The sequence below is a fragment of the Lemur catta genome, chromosome 6, assembly GCF_020740605.2.
Source record: "Lemur catta isolate mLemCat1 chromosome 6, mLemCat1.pri, whole genome shotgun sequence".
NCBI lineage: Eukaryota > Metazoa > Chordata > Mammalia > Primates > Lemuridae > Lemur > Lemur catta.
In genome coordinates, this window is record NC_059133.1 from 48,932,841 (window position 1) to 48,958,258 (window position 25,418).

Here is a 25,418-nt window from a genome sequence, read left to right on the forward strand (position 1 = left end):
AAAGGAAAGTCTTGCCAACATCTTGATTTTAGCACAATGAGATTTATCGAAGACTTCTAACCTATAGAAATGTAGGATAATTCACTTCTGTTGTCTCAAATCACTAAGTGTATGGTCATTTGTTCTAACAGCAATAGAAAACTAATACAGATAGATAGTAGAACAGTCTACCTTAAGGAAATTAAGACAAAGCAAAATACATTTGGACCTAAAATTGATCGTGTCCATCTAGTACAGCCCCACACAGATATATGTTATATCATGGATAACAATGATAAGAAATTGGACTCAATAAGATATAATTTCTGGACTACTAGTTGACAAAATTATCTAAGGTATTTTTATCAATGAGCTCTAAAACTAGCACAATACAGAAAGTAATAGCCATACCTTAAGTCTTCAGTGATTATGAAGACAGGCCATTCCATTGATTCTCCTGCCCATGGATATTGCTACTCCTGGGCCCTGGTTTAGTCTGGGCTGCTACAACAAAATACAATAGACTGGGTAATATATGAACAACATAAATTACTGCTCACATTTATGGAGGCTGGGAAGTCCAAGATTGAGACAAGAGCAGATTTGGTATCTGGTAAAGCCTTGCTCTCTGCCCCATAGATGGTACCTTGTTTCTGTGTCCTTATATGGCAAAGAGTAGACCACTGTGTCCTCACATGGTGGAATGGGCAAGGAAGCTCCCTTCAACCTTTTTTATAAGGGTACTAATCCCATTCATGAGGGCAGAGCCCTCATGACTTAAGCATTTCCTAAAAGGCCCCACCTCTTAATACTATCATTTTGGGTATTGAGTTCCAACATATGAATTTGGGGGAGGTACCAATATTCAGACAAGGCAAACTCAGATTGGGACCTATACCATCAGCTCCCTGATTCTCAGGTCTTTGAACTTGCTCTGAGACTTACACCATTGGCTCCCCTAGTTCTCAGGCCTTTGGAGTCAGACTGAATTATACTACTGGCTTTCCTTGGTCTCCAGTTTGTAGATGGCAGATTGTGGGAACTCTAGGCCTCCATAATCACATCAGCCTATTCCTATAATAAATAAACTATCTCCTATTGGTTCTGTTTCTCTGAAAAACCCTGACTGATATAGTTAGATACAGTTATCTCACTTTATAATATGAATTACTGATACTTTGGGTACATTAAGCTTCTGTTGGTCTATGTTCTTAATATTTCATATATTCCTTTTATCCAGATTAAATGATCTAGTAGATACCACCTGTGGTAGACACTTTCTACCAAAAACTTATAGCTATGACTTCATGGTGGATCTCTTATGACCATTTCACAATAAAGGAAAAAAGCTAAGGTTTATGTATGAATGGTTCAGCTTGGTATGTGGGTACAAACCAAAACAGGATAGTTTCTGCACTATAGACCCATTTATGGGTGGCCATGAAAGACAACAGTCAGGAGAAATCTTCCCAATGGGCAGAGATTTGGATGATATACCTGCTCATCTACTTTGTGTAGAAAGAGAAGTTTGGTCAAGGGCCTGAAAGGGGAATATTGGAAGATTGAAGACTAGGAAGTCTGAGGAAAAAGTATGTGAATAGACCTATGGGAGTGGGCACAAAGTGTTAAGATTTTTGTATTACATGTGAACACCAATGATGAAACAAAAACCATAGAAGAGGTACTGAATAAACAGACTGAATGACTTTGATAGTTGACATCAACTATCCTCCATCCCCAGAGCTTGAACAGGGGGCACAAGAATTGAGTAGCTATAGTGGCGGGTATGGCAGTTTGATACAAGAGCCCCACAGCATGGGTTCCCATTAACCAACGGTGATTTAGCTATTGCTGCTGCCAAGGTCCAACCTACCAAGAACAGAGAACAATGTTGAGCCCCTGATATGGAATCATCCCTAGAGGAGAACCAAATGACAAGTTAATTACATTGAATCCCTTCTATTCTGAAAGGTGCAATGATTCATCTTGATTGGAATTGACACATATTACAAGTATGGATTTTTTCCCCCTGCCAATAGTGCCTCAACCATTTCTACCATCTAAGCACTTACAGAGGGTTTGATCTCATGTCACAGGATCTTTATACAACACATCAACAAATGGATTCATTTTACAGCAGAAGAGATGTGGTAGTGAGTAAGCACCTGACCATGTATGTGATTCACTGGTTCTTTCACATATCACACCAGCCACAACTATAAACAGCTACTGGCCTAATAGAGCAATGGAATGGCCTATTGAAGGATCAGCTGAAGCACCACTTTAGTGATGATACGTTATGAAATATAAACTCTGAATCAATGACCAATGTATGTTGCAGTGTTCCCTATAAGTAGAATTTATGGGTATGGGAATCAAGGGGTGGAAGTAGAAGTGGCCATGTTTACCATCACTGTCCTCAGAGCTGGAACAATGGTCACAAGAATGGAGTAGCCATAGTGGCATTTGGCTTCTAGTGCCAAAGGACCAGGTAAGGAGAGGGGTCACCATCCTATTATAAATACTAGCTGGAAGTTGGGCTGCTTTTATACAATGATGGCAGAGAGGAATGTATTTGTCATCTCTTGGTACACTTTTGCCCACTTTTGACAGTAAGTGGACTAGTAAGGTATTCATGACCTAAAAAAGGTATGATGACTCTTAAGGATGAGTAACTGGGTCATCCCACCAGGTAAGCCACCAAGACCAGCAGAGGAGCTAGTCAAGGCAAGGAGAATCTAAAATGGGTAGATCAGGAAGGATATGTTGAGTATTATTTGAGGGCTTTGTGCTGGAAGCTGTTTATCTCACTAACTTTCTTTCCAAGTTTTAGAGCTGCTCCCAAACATTATCCAAATAAGGAGTCCTGAGTGGTATATGAGGTGAATTGAATTGGATAACGTACTGTGCCATTAACATCTTCCTTCAAGGCTACAGAATTTATTTTTCCAGCTGCTGGGATTCCTACTGGCCTCAACTGTCAGTCTTTGGGAATTGCTCTCAGCTGATAAGAGCCATCATTCATAGGTAATGCTCTCCTTTGGGGGCAGCCAGTATGCAATGCCTAATTGATGTAGAGTTATAAAGACCCGGCCCTATTTGCCTTAGTTTGGAACAACTTTGAGGAGCAGTCTAACTTCAGTAGATTTATTGAGTTATTTTTATATAATACCTCTCTTTCTCTGCTCAGTCTTTTTTGCTTCCTTTCTTCCACAAGTGTTTATCCTGAAAGCATTTTTCCAGGCTACCTTTCATCTAGAGTCTGCTCTCAGGACACTGACACCTGCATAGTACAACCACATTAATCTCTCTCAAGGTTTGTACAAAGGGTGTTGCAGCTCCATCCTTGATTTGGCCTTTACCCTAAGGTTATGTTTTACTGACAGTGGCCTAGATTTGCTTTTTCTTTGAGATTGGGATTTGGTGAGGAACAGTTTCATTTTTAACCCTATAAATTTCAGAATTTCTAGTCTATATTCCCTCTCAATTCTGTTTGTAATACAGGCAGTTCTTTTTGAGCTCACCCCTTTCTTGTGCTTTTTCAAATCCAGCTAGCAGCAGCTAGCTTTTTAACGTTCTTTTTTGAAATCACCTCACCCAACTTCACAAGTTTATTAGATACATATTCTTGTTATTGCAGGTAACAATTTTACTAAATGTTTTGCCACTACATAACACTGCTTGCTGTTTTTCCAGCCTCCTATAACAATTACATCACTACCTATTGCACATTCACAAGGCCAATGCCACATATTTTAGGTTTTTGTTATGGTGGCACTCCATTTTAAATACCAGATTCTGTATCAGTTAAATGTTCTGTCTTTCAAACTACCCTAAGTCCTAGTGACATACAGCAATACACATGCATTTCTTACTCATGCATTTGTGGGTGAGCTGAAGTCTGGCTAATCTTAGCAGGACTCAGCTGGTCTCCAAGCTTTAGTTTGGATCCTGGTCTGCTTCACATATCTCTTATCCTCCTTAAACCAGAAGCTAACTGAGTTATGTTCTCATGGCAAAAAGCATATCAAAAGACAAGCCCAACTGTGCAAGACTAATATTAATATCAGGGAAGAATATTTCTCCTGTGGGCAATGGAAGGGGAATGATAATTTGCTAGAATATCCTCTAATCTACTACTTTGCCGAAGAGCTAAAGTATGAAAATATGAAAGAACAGTTAAGACTCAGAGAGACTGGACAAAACCTGACATATGTTTTATTATAATGGGAGTTCCAGAATAAAAAATAACCAAGTAGTAGCCAAAGAGATAATGCCTACAATTTTTTTCCAGAATGAAAAAAAACCCTAGTTTTTAGATTCAGAAATTACAATGAATTTGATGAGAACAAAATACACACACACACACACACACACACACACACACACACACACCTCCACATACCCTTGTATGTACAAGAAATTACAAAGAGTTTGATAAAAATAATAAAACCAAAACAAGTCATACATATGCATGCATACCTATAAATATCTAGACCTATTCTCATGAACATAAAAATATGATACTCAGAAAAAATCTTAATTATAAAGAGAAAAGATGGTTCTTTATTTTAAAAATGCCATTTAGATAGAAAACTTAGATAGAAACATCAGATAGAAAACTTTTCATCAGCAATAGTTGTGATCTGAGAGGCCAAAATAGATGCCCCCTTGTCAACAAAAGTCACCTACAACTCAAGGGTTCAGAGCTTGGGTGGCATGGCAACTTCCCAAATTCCTATGACTACAAGAAAATCCACACTCTTGCTAAACTCTGTAAAAAGAGGAGCTATCAGGCAAATTGCCAGATCTTTCCTAACTCTGATTTACAACCCAGATCACACTACAAGTCTGACTGGATGGAGGACCGGCCTCAAAAACATTCTTTCCTAATAAGCAATTGTAGCCCTCATACCAGTTTCAGCCAGTTTATAGAGACTGCACACAAACTCTTATTGTGTACTATAGTTCACCTTTTGATGTAAAGAGCCAAATTCCACCTCATTTTAATGCTAGAACCCCACCCCAAAGTGAACATGGGATGTATATGCCTGACCTCTTTCATAAATATATATAACTTTTCCCCCAAAACTGCTGAATATGTATGATTCCATTGTGTAGTACAGATCCTTTGAGACATAAAAACCAACACGCCCTTTCCCTCTTTGCAGAGAGAGCGCCTCTGGTACTTGACGGAGATGGTGTCTTTTTGGTTTGCAAACTAATATCACCAATAAGCTCTTCTTTCTACTGTTTAGCCATCCTGGTGATCCTTTGGATGGCATAGTATATGCCATCTGTCAACAGATGGATCCGACTGCGTATACTATGGTGGACCTATAAGATTATAATATTTTTTACTGTACTTTTTCTATGTTTAGCTACACAGATACTTACCATTGTGTTACAATTGCTTACAGTATTCAGTATAGTAACATGCTAAAGCCTAGGAGCAATAGGCTATACCATAGCCTAGATGTTTAATAGTCTGTACCATCTAGGTTTGTCCAAGTACAGTTTATAATGTTTGCACAACAAAATCACCTAATGACACATTTCTTAAAGCACATCCCTGTCATTAAGTGACACATTACTGTACTGTATGATTCCATTTATATGAGGTACCTAGTGTAGTCCAATTCATAGAGAAAGTAGAATGTATCAGCCTAAAGGAAGAAACTTGAGACAAAATTAATATAAGTAGAGAGTTTATTTGGGCCAAGGTTGAGGATTAAAGCTTGGGAGTCTGTAGTTTCAAGTTCTCCTGAGTATATGCTCCAATCTGCAGCAGTGACAAGTGAATTTTTGAAGGAAAAATAAGAAGTTAGGGGACAATTCCTAAGTTGTTTAACAAAACTTACATTGGTCCATTAAAATAGCATAAGCTATCAACTGGCTACACATTGCTCTTTGTATCACAAGTTCCAGGAACATGGATGGATGAGGGTCACATTATGCAACTTGTAGTAACATTTTAGGTAATTTATCAGCTAGTCTGAAACTACAGGGAAGAAAAGGAAAAACAAAATTCCTTTAAACAATTACCCCTGCGGTGGGAGACATGACTGAAGTTTCATGCTCATGTTCTGAGCCTGGTAAATTTTGCATACCTTACATACCTCAGACTGCTCTAAGTCACTTTTCTTTCTTATTTCCCCCGTTTGATCAAGATCTTTCTCTTCTGAAAGCATTGATGATCAACATTTTAAGTACAGGTTTGTCTCATGTCACTGGGAAGGCTCATTCCTAGTCTTGTCCCACGTGAGAGGGAAAGAGGAGAGGTACTATGGCTTAAGAAGTTAGTGAGGTCTCAAGGCTGAGTTGATTGAGGGACAGAGCAATGGGCTCTCAGTCATCAGGCCATCTACTTACAAAGGAGCTGTGGCATTTTGTGTTATTTCTAAGTGTTTAGCTATCATGATTTTAGTTTTTTTTGTTGACTTCAGACATCTAGAAATACAAAGCATAATCCATTTAAGTTTAAACATATGAAGCAAATAAAGACAATTATTAATAAAATAATTTGAAATTCAGATCTAAAATCTGTTCCTATTTCTGAAGGTAACCAATCAAATAAATCTTGTAAATGGTCTTTCTAACATCTTGTAGCTGTTTAGCCTTTTGAGTGATTTTTTTCTGAGTTTCCACTTCTCCTGAAGTGTTAATATAAGTGTTATGGGCAATTGCACATATCCCTGCTTGTTTAGCTAACAGATAGTCAAGGGCTTTTCAATTATCAAGGACTACACAAATAAAGGAACTTAAAGATTTTTGTTGGGCTGCAATATTTTTTGTTGTGTTTTTAGCAATCTGTCCAATTGTGGCAGAGAGATTCTGGATCATATCTCTGTTAACGTATGCTCCTGCACTTAGAATCAAAATGCCACGTATGCATTGTCCTATACTGTCATCACAGCCTGCTAGCATTCTCTTTAATGTCTGGTAAACAGCTCAGAAGGAAAGGTGTTATGATTTTCCTTATGTAAAGAGAGAGATGAGTAACAAATTTTCCTAACAGGCAGAGTCCTTCCATTTGCCAACTATCCAGGCATTGGCATGCCCAACTTTAATTAAGTTCAGGAGTCTGTTCCTATTCCACAAACAAAAACATATCCTGGTGGGGCACAAGTTATTTCCCCAAGGGTGTTTTCATTTAGTGTGTTGTTTGTAGGCAATATAGAGAGTACATCATCGAACCAGAGATGCTCTTTTTGACAAGCCTTCCAAAAGCCATTAACATGCCAGGCAACAAGCTGGAGGCACTGACATAATCAACTTACATTTTGTTCTTTAATGCATTCAGTAAGTAGGTAAGAGAGAGAGTGAGGAAGTCCTGGAGTAAGTTGTCCCACATTAAGGAGAACTGTAGACAACCTTAAGCAAAGGATAGAAACCTTAACCCTTCAAACAATTTTTACTTGAAAGGTTAAGCTAGGTGGAGGAAGTCCTAGAAATATAGTCTTATTGGATTGGCATCAAAATTGGTGATGGGAACAACTAATGGCATGTGTTGATCAAGATTGATTGTGGAATTAAGTGATGTATCCAACAATCACTGAGGGTTCCTCCTGTTGAAGTGCTTTGGGGCAGCTTAACTAGGGTATTATCTTTCCAAGTGGTAACAAATGTTTAAAAAAGAGGATGGAATAGAAAGTGAATTACCTCCATTTTGTTATAAAAGATGTGAAAAGGAAAAAGGAAAATTACAAGAATTCAAAAAGAATTTTTTTTTTGGTAAAATTCTCACAGGCCAGGTCCACTATCTGGGGAGAGTAGTCTACAAAGACTTCATCTACTTCTCATCCTGGTCTGAAGAACAAGGTGATTGGCTGCCGGTTAGCTTAATTTGGAGATTTCAGTGATAGAAAAGGTTTTCACAGGTAGGGCTGACTTTTTAAAATGAGAAATATGAATCCATGAGTCAATGCTTTGAGTTTAGTTGCACAAGGATTGGTTAACAATAGTTGATATGATCTTTCCAATGTGGTTGAAGGGAGTCCTTGATTTATTGGTGTCTCAAATAAACAAAATCTCTATGTTGGAGGCCATGATCTTTGATGGCTTTGTCTCCCAAGAGCTTGCTGTTAAAAGAATCCTTCATTATAAATTTTTTAGTGAGAAACTTTATAAAGCCTTGGCAATGATGAAGAATATCACCTTTAAGGAAAGCTGGTTTGTAGGCTTCTTCATTCAAGCTCATGGATCTTCCTGTTATTATTTCAAAGGGAGAAAGCTGACGTTTTCCAAATGGGGTAGAATGTAAGTTAAGCAGTACCACTGGACGAGCTTAGGGCAGGGAGCTTAAAAGTTTCTATAGGCTTTTCCAACTGATGTTTTATTATCCTACTTGTGCATTCCACCAGCCAGGAAGACTGAGGGTAGTACATACAGTAGAAATGCTGACAAGTTGGCCATAGACTGAATTATTTGACCAGTGAAATGGGTTCCTTGGTTGCTGTGAAGCTCAGAAGGAACTCCCAAAGAAGGAATAATTTTCCTTAGCAAAATTTTATCTATGATTTGGGCTGGAGCTCTATGGCCAGTGAGAAAATGTGCAAATCATGACCAAAATTGTTTGTATCCTTGAGAGGGAGACAGTTGAACGAAGTCCAGTTGGTGTATCTCAAAAGGTCCTGATGATAAAGGGAAATGTCCCTGAGATCCATGGATCAGCTTTCCAAGACTGTATTTGGGACAAATAATACAGTGGGAGTACATATTTTGAGAAATCATGGGTGATGATTTCTAGTAATATTGTTTCCATGACATCAATTTATATGGATTCCAGTGAGTTAATTCATAAACATGTTGTAAAAAGGTTAACTGAAGTTCCAGGGGAAGAATTGGTCTATCATTTGGTCTGTACCATAAACCTATTTCAGGAGAGAATATCCCTCCTTTATGTTTCCAAAGGTTTAACTCTTTTTCAGAGACCTTTCTTTATCCTTCCTTCAGCGAGGTTTTAATTGGGGCATGCACTTGTGGGGATAGCTCAAGATGTTTAGTTCTTGGGAGAGGAAAAACATTTAGGGCTGCATTTTTGGTCACAGCCTCTGCAAAGTGATTGACCTTACTTTTAGGAGTGTCTGGTTTTAAATGTTCAGGAATTTTTATGATGGCCAACGATTTGGGTTTTTGACTGGCTTCTGAGAGACCAAAGACCTATTGGCCATTTTTAATGGGTTGTCTTAAAGAAGTCAGGAATCTGCGTTGTTGCTAGAACATCCCCAAATCAGAAGCTACTCTGAATGCCTATCTGCTATCTGTGTAAATGTTAGCAACCTTATTTTCTGCTAATTGAAAAGCTCTGGTTAAGACACTCAATTCTGCTTGCTGGGCTGACTTTGCCCCTGGGAGTGTGTTGTCTTCTAGGATTTCAGACAAAGAGACAACTGCATAACCTGCACAGTATTTTCCAGAATCATTTTTTAAGGAAGAGCTGTCAGTAAACCAAATTACATCAGCCCTGTCTATAGGTATCTCCTGTAAGTCCTGTCTTGGAATGAGAAGCTGACTGATCAGTTAGGGCAATGCAGTCATGGGGTGCCTTGTCAGAAGGTAACAGCAAAAAGAGTAGCAGGGTTAAGATTATTATAACGAGAGATGGTAATGTTATATGAAGACAAAAGAAGAACTTCATATGAAGCAAGCCTATTGACAGAGTAATGCTGCATATAATGAGATTTTAAGAGTGTTTCCTCAGAGTAAGGGACATAGATAATGAGTGGGAAGCCCATAATAATTTCTTCTACTGCCTTGAGAAGCAGGGCTGTAGCTGACATTGCTCTCATGCAAGGTGGCAAGTTTTTAGCTACTGTACCTAATTGTATCTAATTGTTGGCTGTAATATCCTGTAGGTGTATTTTGGTCTCCATGCTTTGGAGTTAGGATTCCTAAAGTGTTTCCTTTATCTTCATGTACAAATAGGAAAAAAGGCAGATTATAGGTAGGGTGCCCCAAAGCTGAGGTGGTCATAGGACTTTCTCTAATGTTTAGTATGGCTGATAGTTCTTCAGTGGTCCACACAAGAAGATCTGGTTCATTTGTTTTTAAAAGATTATATCATTTATCTATTAAAGAAAATGTGGTATTTAATCATGGTAATATTGAGCTAATCCTAAATCCTCAAAATTATTTCTTCTTTGAGGTTTCAGGGAAGGCTATAGTGCCTTTAATTCTATCTGGATTTATTAATCTTTCTTCTTGTGAAATTAAATGTTCTGGATATTTTATTTGACTTTGGCAAAATTGAAATTTTTCTTGGAGACTTTATGTCCCTTGAATGTCAACTGTCTTAAGATATGAATGCTACTATCGTTAGAGGATTATAAGTCTGGGGAGCCGAGAAAGAGATTGTTCACATACTGTATAAGTATAGATCCTCCCAGAATCTAAATCAGCTAGATCAGATTTTAATGTCTGATAAAGTTGGGCTTTCAGTGTAGCCTTGAGAGTCCAGGTGTACTGGTGGTCATCCCAAGGGAAAGAAAAAAAATCTTGGTTGCTTGGGTCCATGGCATGCTAAAAAAGACATGACATAAATCAACCACAGTAAATGTTTTACTTCCAGTGAGGATTGCTGATAGAAGAGTATTGGGGTTTTGTACCACCAGATGTCTAAGAATCACAATATTATTGATTTCTCTTAAGTCTTGCATAAAATGTCAATCCTTTCTATTAGGCAGGATTTGGATATTGCATGGTCTAAGACAAGGAATAATTAGACCTTTCTAAAATATAGTCTTGTTATAGGCTTTATTCCCTTGATTTCCTCTGGTTTCAAAGGATATTATTAAATATTAAAGTTTAAATAGATTTACCTCAACTTTAATAGGAGTGGCTGAAATTATTTTCCCAATATCTGTGGATGACTGTGACCATAAATGATCAGGTAGGGCTTGCAATAAATTTTTAACAACGTCCATTGGTTCTGAATTTGAAAAATTTTGTTGAAGAATTTGTATAGCTATGGTTTTATCCTCAGTTTTATTCTCATCTAGTTTTTTTTTCTCATTCCTGAATCTTTTGCTCCATGTTCAAAAACACTTCCACCTTTTGAGAAAAGGAGATTTGTATATTGTGGAGCTCTGAGAAATCTCTACTAAGAAGGTATATAGGAGCTGAAGGAACAAACAAAAAGGAATAAAGGTTGCTAAGTGGCCCTACTTGAAATTCTAAAGGTTGGGACTTACAGTCATGGATTGGTTAGATACCCCCATCATTTGAGTGATTTTGTGACTCCAAAATTTAATAAGCTAAAATCTTAAGATGTTGGAAAAGGTACAGCAGAATAAGCTACAGAAATTAATAAAATAGAAAAGAGAAACAAAAAGAAGGATAAAAAAAAAAAGCCAAAATCTGGTCCTTTGAAAAGGCATATATGTGTGTGTGTATGCATATATATATGTGTATATATATATGTGTGTGTGTGTGTGTGTGTATATATCTATAGTTATTTTAAGTTTCAATTTCCAACCAATCTGATTAAGAAAACTAAGTCATACTAAACTACTAAGCAATATTAGGAATATAAACATAGAACATTAATTGTGAAATGGGAGCAAAAATCGTCACTATTCATTGATAATATGTCAATGTCCATGTGGAAATTCGAAAGAATCCACAGACATATACGAGTGCTTGAGTCTGCAACGACGTTTCTGAGAGGAAGGGCCACCCAGCGGGGTCAGGGCGGACCCGGCCGGCGCCGCGTCCCGCAACCTGCGCACCGCGCTGCGCTCACTTTCCGCCACTTGGTCTCCCCGGTCGCCGCCGCCTTCCACCCCATCTACTTCCGGCCACTAACGAGGCTGGAGGAATAGCGGAAGGAGCAAGCCATAAATCGGGCTGTTATTGTTCAAGAAGATGTGTAGCCACCAGGGTTAAAAGTGGGGTCTGATCCATTTCGCAGGAGATGAGAAGGTTGTCACCAGCTCTGAGTAGGAAAGGAGGTTTCGTGCTTTCGATTCTGCATCAAGTACAATCAATCACCTCACCATAGGCCAATGGTTGGAGAAGAAAAGTCAGTATTGCTGTAACTAGGAGTACTTTAATAAATGACTGTGCACAAGGATTAATATTTCCCTTCTTAAATATCAAAAGAACCCTGGAACGAATTATACCATTAGAAAGGTTTTCATGATTGGGTCGATTTTCCAAAAATGAAGCTGTCTCACCCAGCTGTGGTTGCAGGCAATCTGCTTATTATTCCGCTTTTACCACTCACCCAACAGAGCTGTGATGTGAATACCAGCAACAAGTGGGCTTGAGAAGGTCCAGGTCTGTTTTGCATCTTCCAAAGAAGAGATTTCAGTAAAAAATCGCCATACTGAGCTGCCTCATAGGGCCCTATGAAAATCAGGCTGATAAGGCTCTTTGAAGATGAGGTACTTTGTGCTGTTTAAGAATGAACAGTTCGGCTTAACCAGGTCTTGTTGAAGATTGCCCGATATTGGAAAATAAATATGCAGCAAGTCAAACTGCATGGGTGCACATGCATAGAAATCAAAGATGAATTAACAAGTGAGAGTGTGGATATTAAAATGATTATTTTTTACTTCACAATGGTGTTGTTAGGTTTTTTTGATGTTTTTTGGTAAAGTAATTAAATTCTAGTACCAAGAAGTGCAATTTGACTAGATTATATTTGACTAGATATTTGTGTGTATTCATTGATACACAAATATTTTAGAGGTAAATAGCAAAAAAAAAAAAAGAGAGTGCTTGACAAAGTTGCTGTACATAAAACCAACACACAAATATCAGTAATGTTCTTTATATACACAAGAAAAAACTGGAAAATAAAAATGTAATAAAAACCTCCTTCCCATTAGTAAAAATAACTATAAGTTGTAAGGCTGGTGACAGGTACCCCTCCCTTCCCTAATGAAAAAAGAAGAAGTCCCTCCTATCCCTCAATACCCGCCCCAAAGCTGAAACAAAGAAATTCCTCACTCCTAGCACCCACAACTCCTGGCCAAAGAAACTCCCATCCCCCAGGCCTAAGAACCTATATAAACCCACTCAGACTTCTGGGCGGTGTGGCCTCTCTGGTACCACTCTGTGGGTCCCGTGAGGCTCGCCCGGGTTGGGAGTGCTCCAATAAAGCCTCTTTACTTATCCCTTTCAACTCTGCTCGTCTTTCTTTCTCTGGCGCCGGCTACTTCAAAGAAACCTTACATAAGTCACCTGGGATAAATCTAACAAAAATATGTAAATTTTTTATGGTTAAAATGATAAACTTTTTGAAAGACATTTATTAAAACCTAAGCAAATGAAAAGATATGTCATGTTGATGGACTGTAAGACTCAATCTCATAAAGATAGTAGTTAATCCGATATTAACATATAAATTAAATGTAATTAGTATAAAAAATGACAGTAGTGTTTTTTCATGGAACTTGATGAGCTGATCTTCAAATTTCAGGGTATGGGATCAAGAATTGCCAAGTAAAATTTGAAGAAAAAGAATAAGGTGGGATGGGGGAAGTTGTACTACCCGATACCAAGATTTATTATCTACTAAGTAAAATATTGTGGTATTAGTAAGGCACATAGTGGATTAGTAGTGGATAACTGAGAGCTTGGAGTCAAACAAATGCATATAGAGAAACCTAATATATGACAGAGGTTCTATTCCAAAGCAATGGAGAAATGTGGCACCATTCATTATGTGGTGCTGGGACAATTGGCTATTAATAGAAAAAAGTAAAAGAAGATTTTGATTTCACATCAAATACAAATTAAATTCCAGATATGAGAAACAGAGCTTGCAAATTTTAGAAGTTAAGAGAATGATTTATATACTCTGCATAGGGAAAGCTTTCTTTTATGAGATACAAAATATCAACCTTGAAGTAAGAGAGTGACAAATTTGCTCATACTAAAACGAAATACTTCTGTACAATATAAGATAATATTAAAACCATTAAAAGATAAACCACAGAATGGAAGAAGATATTTGAAGTGCATATTACTGACAAAAAATTGGAATTCCTACTATATAACAAGCTCCTAAAAATTATAAGAAAACTAACACAATAGAAAAATAAGCAAAGGATGGATAAATTTATAAAAGAAGAGAGCTGAATAACAGTAAAGATATCAAAATTAGTCAATATAAAAACGTAAAATAAAAGTGCAATAAAATACAACTCCATATCCATTGGTTTGGCAAATTTTTTAAAAGTCTGAGATTATCTAGTGTTAGTGAGGATGTGGAGCAATGAGAATTTTAATATTCTGCTGATAGGAGTAGAAATAGGAAAAACCACTTAGCATGACAATTTCTTATTTAGTAAACTTGTAGACGTTCAGACCTCATGCCTCAGCAACTTTGCAGGTTGGTATTTACCCTAGTGGAACCTCCTCAGGTATCCAGAAGGAGATATACTTGAGTATATTTATTCCAGCATTATTTATTACAGTAAAATAGAAGTAAACCAAATAATAAACCATAGTGCATGGTTTAATAAATGATTGCATATCCAGTGAATAAATCATTATATCTTAAAAATTATCTCATGAAGAGTATATAATAATATGAGAAAAGCCTTGATGTACTGTTATTTGAATAGAAAAGATTGAAAATGCATATGCATATATATAACTATCATATATATGTAGCATGATTGTATATCTATATATTTATTCATCCCCAAGCCCCAAATATAACCTTATCCATAAGAAAAAAAGACAAAAACATCCCAAAATAACAACGATTGCGCATTCAAGTGGTGGACTATGGATGATTTTTTCTTCTTTCTAGTTTTCTTTTTTTTTTAATTTCCATAATGGGCATATTTTACATTCCTAATACAAAAAAAGAATGTTGAGCAACTTGGGAGGGTGATAAAAAGAAGATATTGTAATGGTTCAGTGACATTTTAATCTTATCTTTGATATTAACTAGGTAAATCCACTGGACATGGACATTTTATAAAATAACTAGAATGCTGCCAATTGCAATGAATGTTAAATAATAGCTGTAATGTTTAGAAAAGATTGCTACTGAGCCATAATCTCAGCTTTCTGGATTTACACAGTGCAGTTAGTTTTTGCTGGTTCAAGTCCCTGGCATTTAAGCACACAATAAAACAGAAAATCAGTTCATAAATGGTAGCCTTTACAAATAATCATGAGTAGATATTGTTCCTTGGTTTAATCAACTGCATAATGTTTTTAAAAAATTACTTCATTTGCTTGATAAACTGAAATGGCTATAGGGTTTTATTCCAGGCTACTAGATACAATGTACATTTATAAATATGTAATTAGGCAGCTCTTAAAGCCAAATCTGCTAGAGCTACATTGCACGTTCAGCAGCATAACTCTTAAAGCATTTTCTTGCTATGCTTCCTTTATTAGTGAGGATACTAAGTAGAGCAGTTGGCATTCAAACATGGTCTATATATGAAAATATATAATGGAAAACTGACTTCCAGATGGTCTTTCCTATTATGAAAATCCTTCATAAGTAAGGGTATTTTCATTTTCTTAATATCTTAAATACGTCAATATTTAAAAACCTTAATAACTAGTTTAATCTGAATAATTTAGCCTATAATTTTCAACACCGTTGGGTAAAGCACACATTTGTTATCCACTTTTCAGGTCAGTGGCTCATTTAAAAGGACTTCTACAGAATTCTAGGGAACAGTTTCAGGGAAGGGCTTTCTCTGAAGTTTCCCTGCCAACTAAAAGCCAAACCCTCCAGAAGATATTTAAATGTTATGAATCCTTTCCCCAAACATCTCATCAACTGGGGGACATTGATGCATATTGCAGGAAGAAAGACCACAATTGACACCACACCCAGAGCCCGGATGGAATTTGTCCTAGGCTATTGTCTGTTCTTTGAGCCCAGTCATCTCCCCTGAAAATCATTTACTCTTTCTCTAAAATTGCCTACACCTCCCACTTCCCTATCTCCATGAAGACAAACAATATTTAAACTTATAAATCTCCTTAGATTGTTGGGTACTTACTTTCCTGTGATGACTTCATGCACATAATAAATTTGTATGCTTTTTCTCTTGGTTGAAAAAAAAAAAATGACTTCTAAATGAATATGGCTTCTGAAAAGCAATGTGTTTTTTTTTAACAAAAAGTTTTTCATGAGAGTTTTACAAGTTGGTTAGTTCTTGTTACTTATAGATTATGTTCACAAGGGTATGTATATTTCAATCTATGTTAATGTTATTCCGAAACACTGTATTTTCTCAGACTAGGAAGCTTGCCTTTTAATCCTTATTGTGGATACAGTCACAAACTAGATGTGCAAAATAGCGTGCAATTAAATTTTAAAATTTGAAAAATATAACATTTTAAAAAATGTATTTAAAAAACATAGGAAATTACACAAAGTAATAAAACACACACCTGTGAAATGACCACAAAGAATCCTCAACAGGTAACATTTTGTTATATTTGCTTTACCTTTTTGTAATATAGTGATTAAAATTAAGCTAAGTTGGAGTCTTTGTGCCTCCAATCCAGTCCTATTTCCTTTTATCATAAATTTAACATGTCCTTACATCTTCCGTTCAATTTGTATCCTTTTACACACATAAAAATACATCCAGAGAAAGTATATAGTGTTGTTTTGTGTTTTAGACTTTGCTTAAATGAATTCATCTTGCAAAAATTATTTTGCAACTGCTTTTTTTAGTAGCATTGTTTTTGTGATATACCCATGTTGATATATAGTACTAGTGAATTATTTTCTGCTATATGATATTCTGTAATTTAAACACACCGAAATTATATATTTATTTATATTTCTTTTGATGGACATTTCCATTTTGGCCAATATTTTGCTTTTACAAACAATACTGAAATGGACATCCTTATATTAATACATACCTCCTTGTGAACATGTGTGAGAATTTCTCTAAGGTATGTATCTAGAAGTACAAATATTGAATTATAAAATAAGTGCATGTTAACTTCCATGTCCTTTATTTACTTTTGGCCAAAGTATTACACCCAAGTAGTTAAAATTCAATGAATGCTATAAAAAGTATATCATAAAATTTGTAGTCTTTTTTTTTATCATTTCTCATTCTTTTCACTGGACACCATTACTTTTCAACTGTTAACAATTTATTCTTATATTTATTACCATTAAAAAATAATATGAGATCGGGCACAGTGGCTAATGCCTGTAATCTCAGCATTTTGGGATGCCAAGGCAGGAGGATTGCTGCGGACCAGAAGTTTAAGACCAGTCTGGGTAACAGCGAGACCCTATATATAAAATAAAGTTAAAAAAAAATTAGTTGGGCCTGATGGCATGTGCCTTTAGTCCCAGCTACCCAGAAGGCTGAGGCGGGAGGATTGCTTGAGCCCAGGAGTTCGAGGTTACAATGAGCTACGATCACACCACTGCACTCCAGCCTGGGCAAGAGAACAAGATGCTGTCTCTAAAATAATCATAATGAAATAATAATATATACATGCTGCTATCTCTTGATTATTAATCACGGACATCTATTGTTTTCCTATTTGGGGACATAAAAACATTTGCTCATTTATATATAGCTTCTTCTCTCCCTTGAAAACATCAACAATGGATCCACCTGACATTTTGCCAGTCTGCATTGGTTGCATTCTCCGCCTTGATGCTCACTGTGGTCTTGAACTTCCCTTTTCCCTCATTCTTAGGATTCTCTTTGCTTTCCTTCCATCTTCTTTTTGAAGTTAGGTGGAGGGAAAAGGTAGGGAAGGGTCCCATTGCTCAGTACAAACTCTCTTCACCATCTTCATCTGTGTCTGGTAACCTTCAAACTGGTAAAATATCATTTTTTAACCTCTCTGAAAGCATTTAGTAGGGACTTATATAGGTGGGTTCAGTATGTTCAATAAACATTTGCTGCATAAAATAACTCAAGCCCTTTTGATAAAATGCTTGCTTTTTAACTGAGAAAATTGACATTAGACGTCTATGGAATGTGATAATAAGGGTATATTAAATAGCTGGTCAGGATTAATGATTTTTTCTTCCATTTATAAGTGTGGAATTTAAAATATTGAAAGTCTGGCTGGCTATAATTTTTCCAAAGATAAGTAGCATACAAATCTTCAAGGGTTTACCCAAGCCTACAATCTGTAATTTCCTATGTTAGGAAACAACTGTGAAATGAGAGCCACCTTTAATTGTTATAGATCTTCATGCCTGATAATTAGGAAGCCAATTAAGTATTATTTGCTGACTAAAAAATTACACAACAGAGGAAACAGGAAGTTATACTGCAATAAATAAAAGGAACAGTACTTATAAATTCAGACTGCTTGAGTCAATCAGCCTTTGCCTGGTGAGTCCACTCAGGTTGAGGTCAAGCTAAAAACTTCCTGAATCTGAGAATTATGTTTGGCTTCCACTAGAGAAATGCTTGGCTTCTATAATGGTCATGGTTCTCTTTGATTAGCATCCAAGAAAAATCGGGTTTATGACATCAAAAGAAAAATAGGGACAGTTATAGTCCAATTACCAATATTCTCCATCTTTACTGCTGTGTAAATATTCTTGATTCTGGGTCCCCAACTGACATCATCATGTGCTTCAGAGGGAGAGCCTGAGCCCAGAAATGAATTTGTTCTACTGTGCTGTGTTTGGTGCTCATGGGGACCAACACCAAAATCAGAAATACTTCCTCAAGGAGTTTATATAACATGTTGCATAGGTAGATAGAATAAGCCTTTATAGGACACATTCTGTAATGGATGCTATTTTCCTGGTCCACCACTGGAGATGCCAAAATTTGAATAAAATGGTCACATGATATCTATCCATGTCTCTTATCTATTTATCATGATCCCCAAGGGCTTTATTTTATCTTGGAACTCAATGATAATATTAATAAAAATAATACTAACAATAATAATAGATTATAATAATGTAAAAGTTTATGTGAGCATTAATATCATAAACTATGGAATAAACTACATTTTCACTACACAGTAAATATATTATTGTTAGTATTATTTTTATGAATATTATCATTATATGATATATACTATATATTTATATATAATACATATATAACATATAACATATATTTATTATATAATATATATGATTGAAATATTTTTTTTTTGAGACAGCATCTTGCTATGTTTCCCAGGCTGGTCTCAAACTCCTGGGCTCAAGGAATCCTCCTGCCTCAGCCTCCAGAGTAGCTGAGATTATAGGTGCACCTGGCTGGAAACATTTTTTTATAATCCCTCTCTGCCTTCTATGGAGAATAGATCTTTAGTGCTATTGAGAGAATCAGTAGATAACTATTCCAGTTATCTTTTCTGCATAATAACCCACCCCAAATTTAATGGCTTAAAACAACAATAATCATTTATTTTACTCATGAATCTGCAATTTGGGCAGTGCTCAGTGGGGACAGCTCATTTCTGGGGTGGCTTGGGTAACTCAATGGTAGGGGACTGGACTCATTTGAAGATACACTTACTCAAGTATCTGACAGTTAATGCTCGTTGTTGTCTGGTACCTCATTTGTAGCTGTTGGTCAGGTGGATCACTTACACATGGCCTCTCCATTTGGCTGCTGGGTTTCCTCACAATATGGTGGCTGGATTCAAAGAGAGAGCATCTCATGAGAGCAAGATAGAAGTGCAGACCATTTCTATGACCTAGTCTTGGAAGTCATTCAGCATCACTCTCACCATACTCTGTTGGTTGAAGTAATCACAATTGTCCACCCAGATTAAGGAGAGTGGCTATTACTTGATGAGAGGAGTGTCAATGTCATTGTATACTAAGATTTTTATTATAAAAGTTTGTGTAAAAGTCTGAAGATGGGAATCATGCTGAAGATTTTGTGGCCATTAGCATACTGCTGGTAGTTAAAGCCCAGATAGAAGATGAGATTGCTTAGGCAGAGTACATCCAGAAAAAGATGTGGATGGAGAATGAAACCCTAAAATATAACAGCACTTACGAGGTGGGCTTATGGGATGAGATATATTGTAGTGGTCACCTTTGGAAAATACAATCTGCCACAGTGAGAATGGAAATTGAATAAGCCTAAAGAGCTAAATTGCTCTTCACTGTAGATTAAATAGTCAGGGAGAAGACTCTGGAAGCAGAGATAACTGAAATTGGCACTGAAGGAGAAAAGGGAGAGACAGGCTGGCTGTTGTGGAAAAAGAAACTGAGAAAAGATCTGAGGCCTTCTAAAGGAATTTGGAAGAAGTTTTGCTCTTCTGTTTCATAAAAATCTACATATTTATCAATGTGCTTGGAATTAGACTTTTGTTTTTTGAAATTGCAAAGATATATTCTAACTGGCTTGAAGGAAACTACCAGGACAAAGCAATTGTGGTCCAAGGATACCCAGTCATATTCAGGATGTATACAAATATTCTAAAAATGTACCTACATATACAAATACTATGTACTGTACTTCTGATGTTAACTTCCAAATACAACTCATTGTAGATTACATTTAGTTCAACAAACATTTTGTAGGTACTTATAATGTTTCAGAAAATATTAGTTGTCAGGGCTATAAAGATGGATAAAATATATTTCTTTCTCTAAATCTAGTGGGATGGCCAGATTTATAAATTGGAAATTTTATTTAATATTCTTGGGGATTAAGGGTTAGGATTATGGAGCCAAAATGCCTGACTCTGGGCAAGTTACTTATTTCTATAAGCCTTATAAAATGGGAAAGTAATAGTTCCTGCTTCAAAGAGCTATTGGAAGAATTAAATGAGATAAAGTATGTAAAATATGTAGCACAGTGCCTGGCATATAGACAGTGCCCACAAAAATGAATGGCTATTGGTAAGTGATGTCACCAAAATGGTAGAGTAGAAGCAATCTGGCTTTACTCTCCCCAACAGAAAACCAAAAACAAATATCCAGCACCAAGATTATCACCAGCAATATTTCATAACTCAAATCTGAGGCTTAGACAATCCCCACGACCACAGAGAAGTGAAAAACTCTGAGCAGATGGTAAGAGAAATGAACTTCTCTATCTGTAATGCATCCCCCGTCCTCACCCCAATCTGCCAGGCACCAAGCGTGGAATTTGTTTTCTGGACTCACAGTTTCTATACTAGAAAAAGTGAGATAAGGCAGACAGCTAGTTTCCCCCACCATCTTGGGTTCCCTTGCAGAAAAACCATTCTTACCTCAACCCATAGGAAGCATCTTGAGTGCCTGTAGGGAAAAACCAAAAACCCCAAAAACCAAAAACCCTGAGAGCAACTCAGCTCTTGCTGAGACTGTTATTAACTTTCTAATCTTTGCCAAACACACATGTAAAAAGTGATATTTCAGTGTATCTTTATATGCATTTCTCTTTTTATGAGAACATTTGTGCATCTCTTCATATGACCAAGAGCCATTTGTATGCCCTTTTATATGAAACATTTCGTTAGATTTTTCCCTATTTTCCATTTTTTCTGTATAATACTAATTTGGAGGAACTTTACTATATAAGGAAAATTAATCATTAGTTTGTAAGTTGCAATAGTTTTCCCTATTTTTTTAACTTTGGTGTATTTTTCCATGTGTTTAAAAAATTAATTGTAGTCAAATTAATTATTGTTTTTTTTATGGCTTTTCAGTTTGGAAGCACACTTAGAAAGGTTTTTCTTATTTCAAGATCATAAATTTTTTTACATGGTTTCTTCTAGCTCCTTTATGATTTATTTAATTTGAGTCATTTATTAATCTGGAATTTTTCTTTTTACAAGGTGGGGAAGTATGTATTCAATTTCATTATTTTCCAGGGGGCTACTCATTGTCCCAAAGTCATTTATTAAATTAGTCATCTTTCTCTAATGTCGTGAAGCGACATTCTCATTATATTTGATCTCTACATTCTCATTATATTTGATCTGTTTCTGGACATCCTAGTCCATTTCTTCCATCTGTTGGTCTATTACTATACTATGCTCTTTTAATTAATTAATTAATTGGTTGAACTAAGCCCTTAAAATGCTCTTATTTTTCAGTAATTTGTTGGCTATTATTTGTTTATTTTTAAATTTTAATTTTTAATATTGTGATAAAATGTACATGAAATAAAATTTTGTATTCTAATCATTTTTAAATATACAGTTTGGTGGCATTAAAACTCAACTCACATTTTTGTACATACAACATTACTGTCTGTCTCTAGGATTTTTTTCATGTTCCCAAATTGAAATTCTGCACCCATTAAACAATAACTGCCCATTTCTCCCTTTCCCCAGCTCTGACAACCACCATTCTACTTTTTGCCTCTATGGGTTTGACTACTCTAGTGCTATGGTCTAAGTGTTTCTGTCCCTCCCAAATTCATATGTTAAGTCTTAATGCCCAATTAATGGTATTAGGGGGTGGAATAATTGGGAAGTGATTATATTATGAGGGCAAAGCTGTCATGAATAAGATTCGTGACCTTATGATAGAGAACTCAGAGAGCTCTCTTGTCCCTTACACCATGTGAAGACACGGTGAGAAAACAGCCATCTGTGAACCAGCAAGTGGTCCCTACCTTGATCTTGGACTTCTCAGTCTCCAGAACTTTAAGGTAAATTTCTATTACATATAAACCACTCACTTCATAGTATATTGTTTTAGCAGCCTAAATAGACCAAGACACTCAGATGGTACTTTATAGAGATGGAATCATACAGTATTTGTCTTTTTGTGACTGGCTTATTTCAATTAGAATAATGTCCTCAAAGTTTCTCCATGTTGTAGCATGTGTCAAATTTCCTTCCTTTTTTAAGGATGAATAATATTCCATTGTGTGTGTATATATGTACATATGTCTATGTGTGTGTATATATACACGCACACATGCACACACCACATTTTGTTTATTGATTCACTTGTTGAGGGACATTTGGGTTGCTTCCACCTTCTCACTATTGTGAATATTATGGTCATGAACATGGGTGTACCAATATCTGCACAAGTCCCTGCTTTCAATTCTTTTAGATACATACTCAGAAGTGGAATTGCTGAATCACATGGTAATTCTATGTTTAATTTCTTTGACGACCTACTACACTGTTTTCCACAGCAGTTGCACAATTTACATTTCCTTTTTACTCTGTTGGTGGTGTCCTTTGATGCACAAAAATTTTTAATTTTGATAAAGTCCAATTTATCTCTTTTGTTGTTGCCTGTCCTTTTCAGTATTTACTTTGTAGTCAGAGCTTTTTGTGTCTAGTTTAAAAGAAATTATTTCCAAATTCAATACCATGAAGCTTTTCCCCTGTTTTCTTCTAAAACTTTTGTAATTTTGGCTCTTACATTTAGGTCTTAATCTATTTTGAGTTAATTTTTATATGTGTTGAAAGTAAGTGTCCAACTTCATTTTTTTGTGTGTGAATACCCAGTTTTCCCAGTACCATTTATTGAAAAGACTATTCTATCCCAATTGAATTTGTCTTGGCACTGTAGTCAAAAATCATTTGACCATATATTACTTATTTTTTTACATACAAAGTTTAGAATCAGCTTGTCTATTTAAAAATCCTATTGGGATTGCATTACATTTACAGATCAATTTAAAAAGATTTTATATCTTAATAAAGTTGAGTCTTTCTAATCAAGAACATGGTGTACTTCTTCATTTGTTTGCCTTCTTTTGTTTCCTTTAATATCATTTTAAAATTGCCTTCATATAGATGTTGCATAGTTTTTGTTTAGTATATTCTCAGGTGTTTTATCTTTTGTGTTGTTATATATAAGACCTTTTCTTAATATCTCTTAACTGGTTGCTGTGTGTACATATGAAGGCATTGAATTCTTTTGTTTTTAGTTCATGGAGGAAAAATAACATCCTTGAATATTTATGTTGATTTCATGGCAAAATGTGTGGATCACAAGTTTTACTTATTTTCAGTAATATTTTTGGGAATATATTCTTAATCTACCATTAAGCTTTCCATATTCATTTTGATTGGTAGTTTCTTTGTATAGATCTTGAGCTGGTTCTTTCCTGAGTACTAATTTCGAGGAAGGTAAGTTTTTCCTGGACAAGGTACATGTCGGTGGTTCATACTGGCGAGGAGCCAGGCTGTTGGGCAAAGTGAAACTTCCCTATGACCCTTAATTTCTGTCTCTGTGTTTTTAAACCTTTGCTTCTTCTCATTCGATAGAGACAGGCATCTGTGGGGGTTCTTACAATGCAACGTCTCTTTTCATCCCTCCATCACAGAGACAGACTGCTTCCTAAAATAAGTCTTGCTTGTTTTAATCTTTTTTTTTTTTTTTTTTTTAGCCCCACTCCATCTGCTTCTTGAATTCTTTGTTTAACATGGTTAGAAATCTCTACTCTGGAAATCTCTCTTCCCTGACTTACTGATTTGCTAGAGTTTTTATATATTTTGGATACTAGCACTTTGTGGCTTTATGTTGAAAATATATTCTCTCTTTTCTGTAGCTTTCTTTTTTCATCCTTTTACGTTGTCATTTGATGAGCACAAATTCTTTATTTTAACATACTAGAATTTTTCAATATTTATTTATAGTCAGAGCTTTCTGTATCTAGTTTAAAAAAATACTTTATTTCTCCAAGGTCATAAAGATAGTCTCCAATGTTATTTTCTAAAATATTTATCACTTTATCTTTATATTTACTTCTCTAATCTTCCTGAAATTGATTTCCATGAATGGTGTGAGGTTGCAGTCCTTTTTTTCCCTTATTATGCCAGGCCATTGTTAAAAAGTCCATCCTTTACCCGCCAATTCCTCATGCTACTCTAATCATATGTCAAATGTTCTTATAGAAATAGAGCTTTCTGTGTTATCTGTTCTGAGTCATTGATTTATTTAGTTTATCCCTGGCCAAGTACTACACTGTCTTAGTTATTGTAGCCTAATAAGAAGTCTTGGTATTTGTTACCAACTTAGATGCCTAATAAAATAAGAAAGATAGTATTTCAATATTTTCAATGTTTTTGGACAGTGTATAATAAAGAAAATAAAAATGACCTGGATGCCAGCTACACAGAGATGATTATTTTGATATTTCATTATTTTGTTGAGTATATTTTTTCCTTTCAGCTTCCTTCCTTTCTTCCTTCCCTCCTTCCCTCGCTTCCTCCCTCCTTCCTTCCTTCCTTGCCTCCTTCCTTCCTTCCTTCCTTCCTTCCTTCTTTTCTAAATAGACTTCATTTTTCAGAGCAGGTTTAGGTTAATAGCAAGGCTGAGTAGAAAGTATAGGGTTTCAATATACTCCCCACCCCTACACAAGAACAGCCTCCCCCACTATCAACATGCCCCACCAGAGTGGTACATTTGTCACAATCATTGAACTTACATTGACACATAATTATCACTCAAAGTCTATAGTTTACATTTGGATTTACTCTTGGTGTTGAATATTCTATGGGTTTTGACAAATGTGTAATGACATAATCCACTATTATAGTATCATACAAAGTAGTTTTGCTGCCCTAAAAATCCTATG

General features: G+C 35.9%; 1 pseudogene; it reads left to right on the forward strand.

The window, feature by feature from the left end:
* The first annotated feature begins 10,846 nt into the window (after nucleotides 1-10,846).
* LOC123640536 lies at nucleotides 10,847-11,897 on the forward strand (annotated as a pseudogene).
* Nucleotides 11,898-25,418: the final 13,521 nt, after the last annotated feature.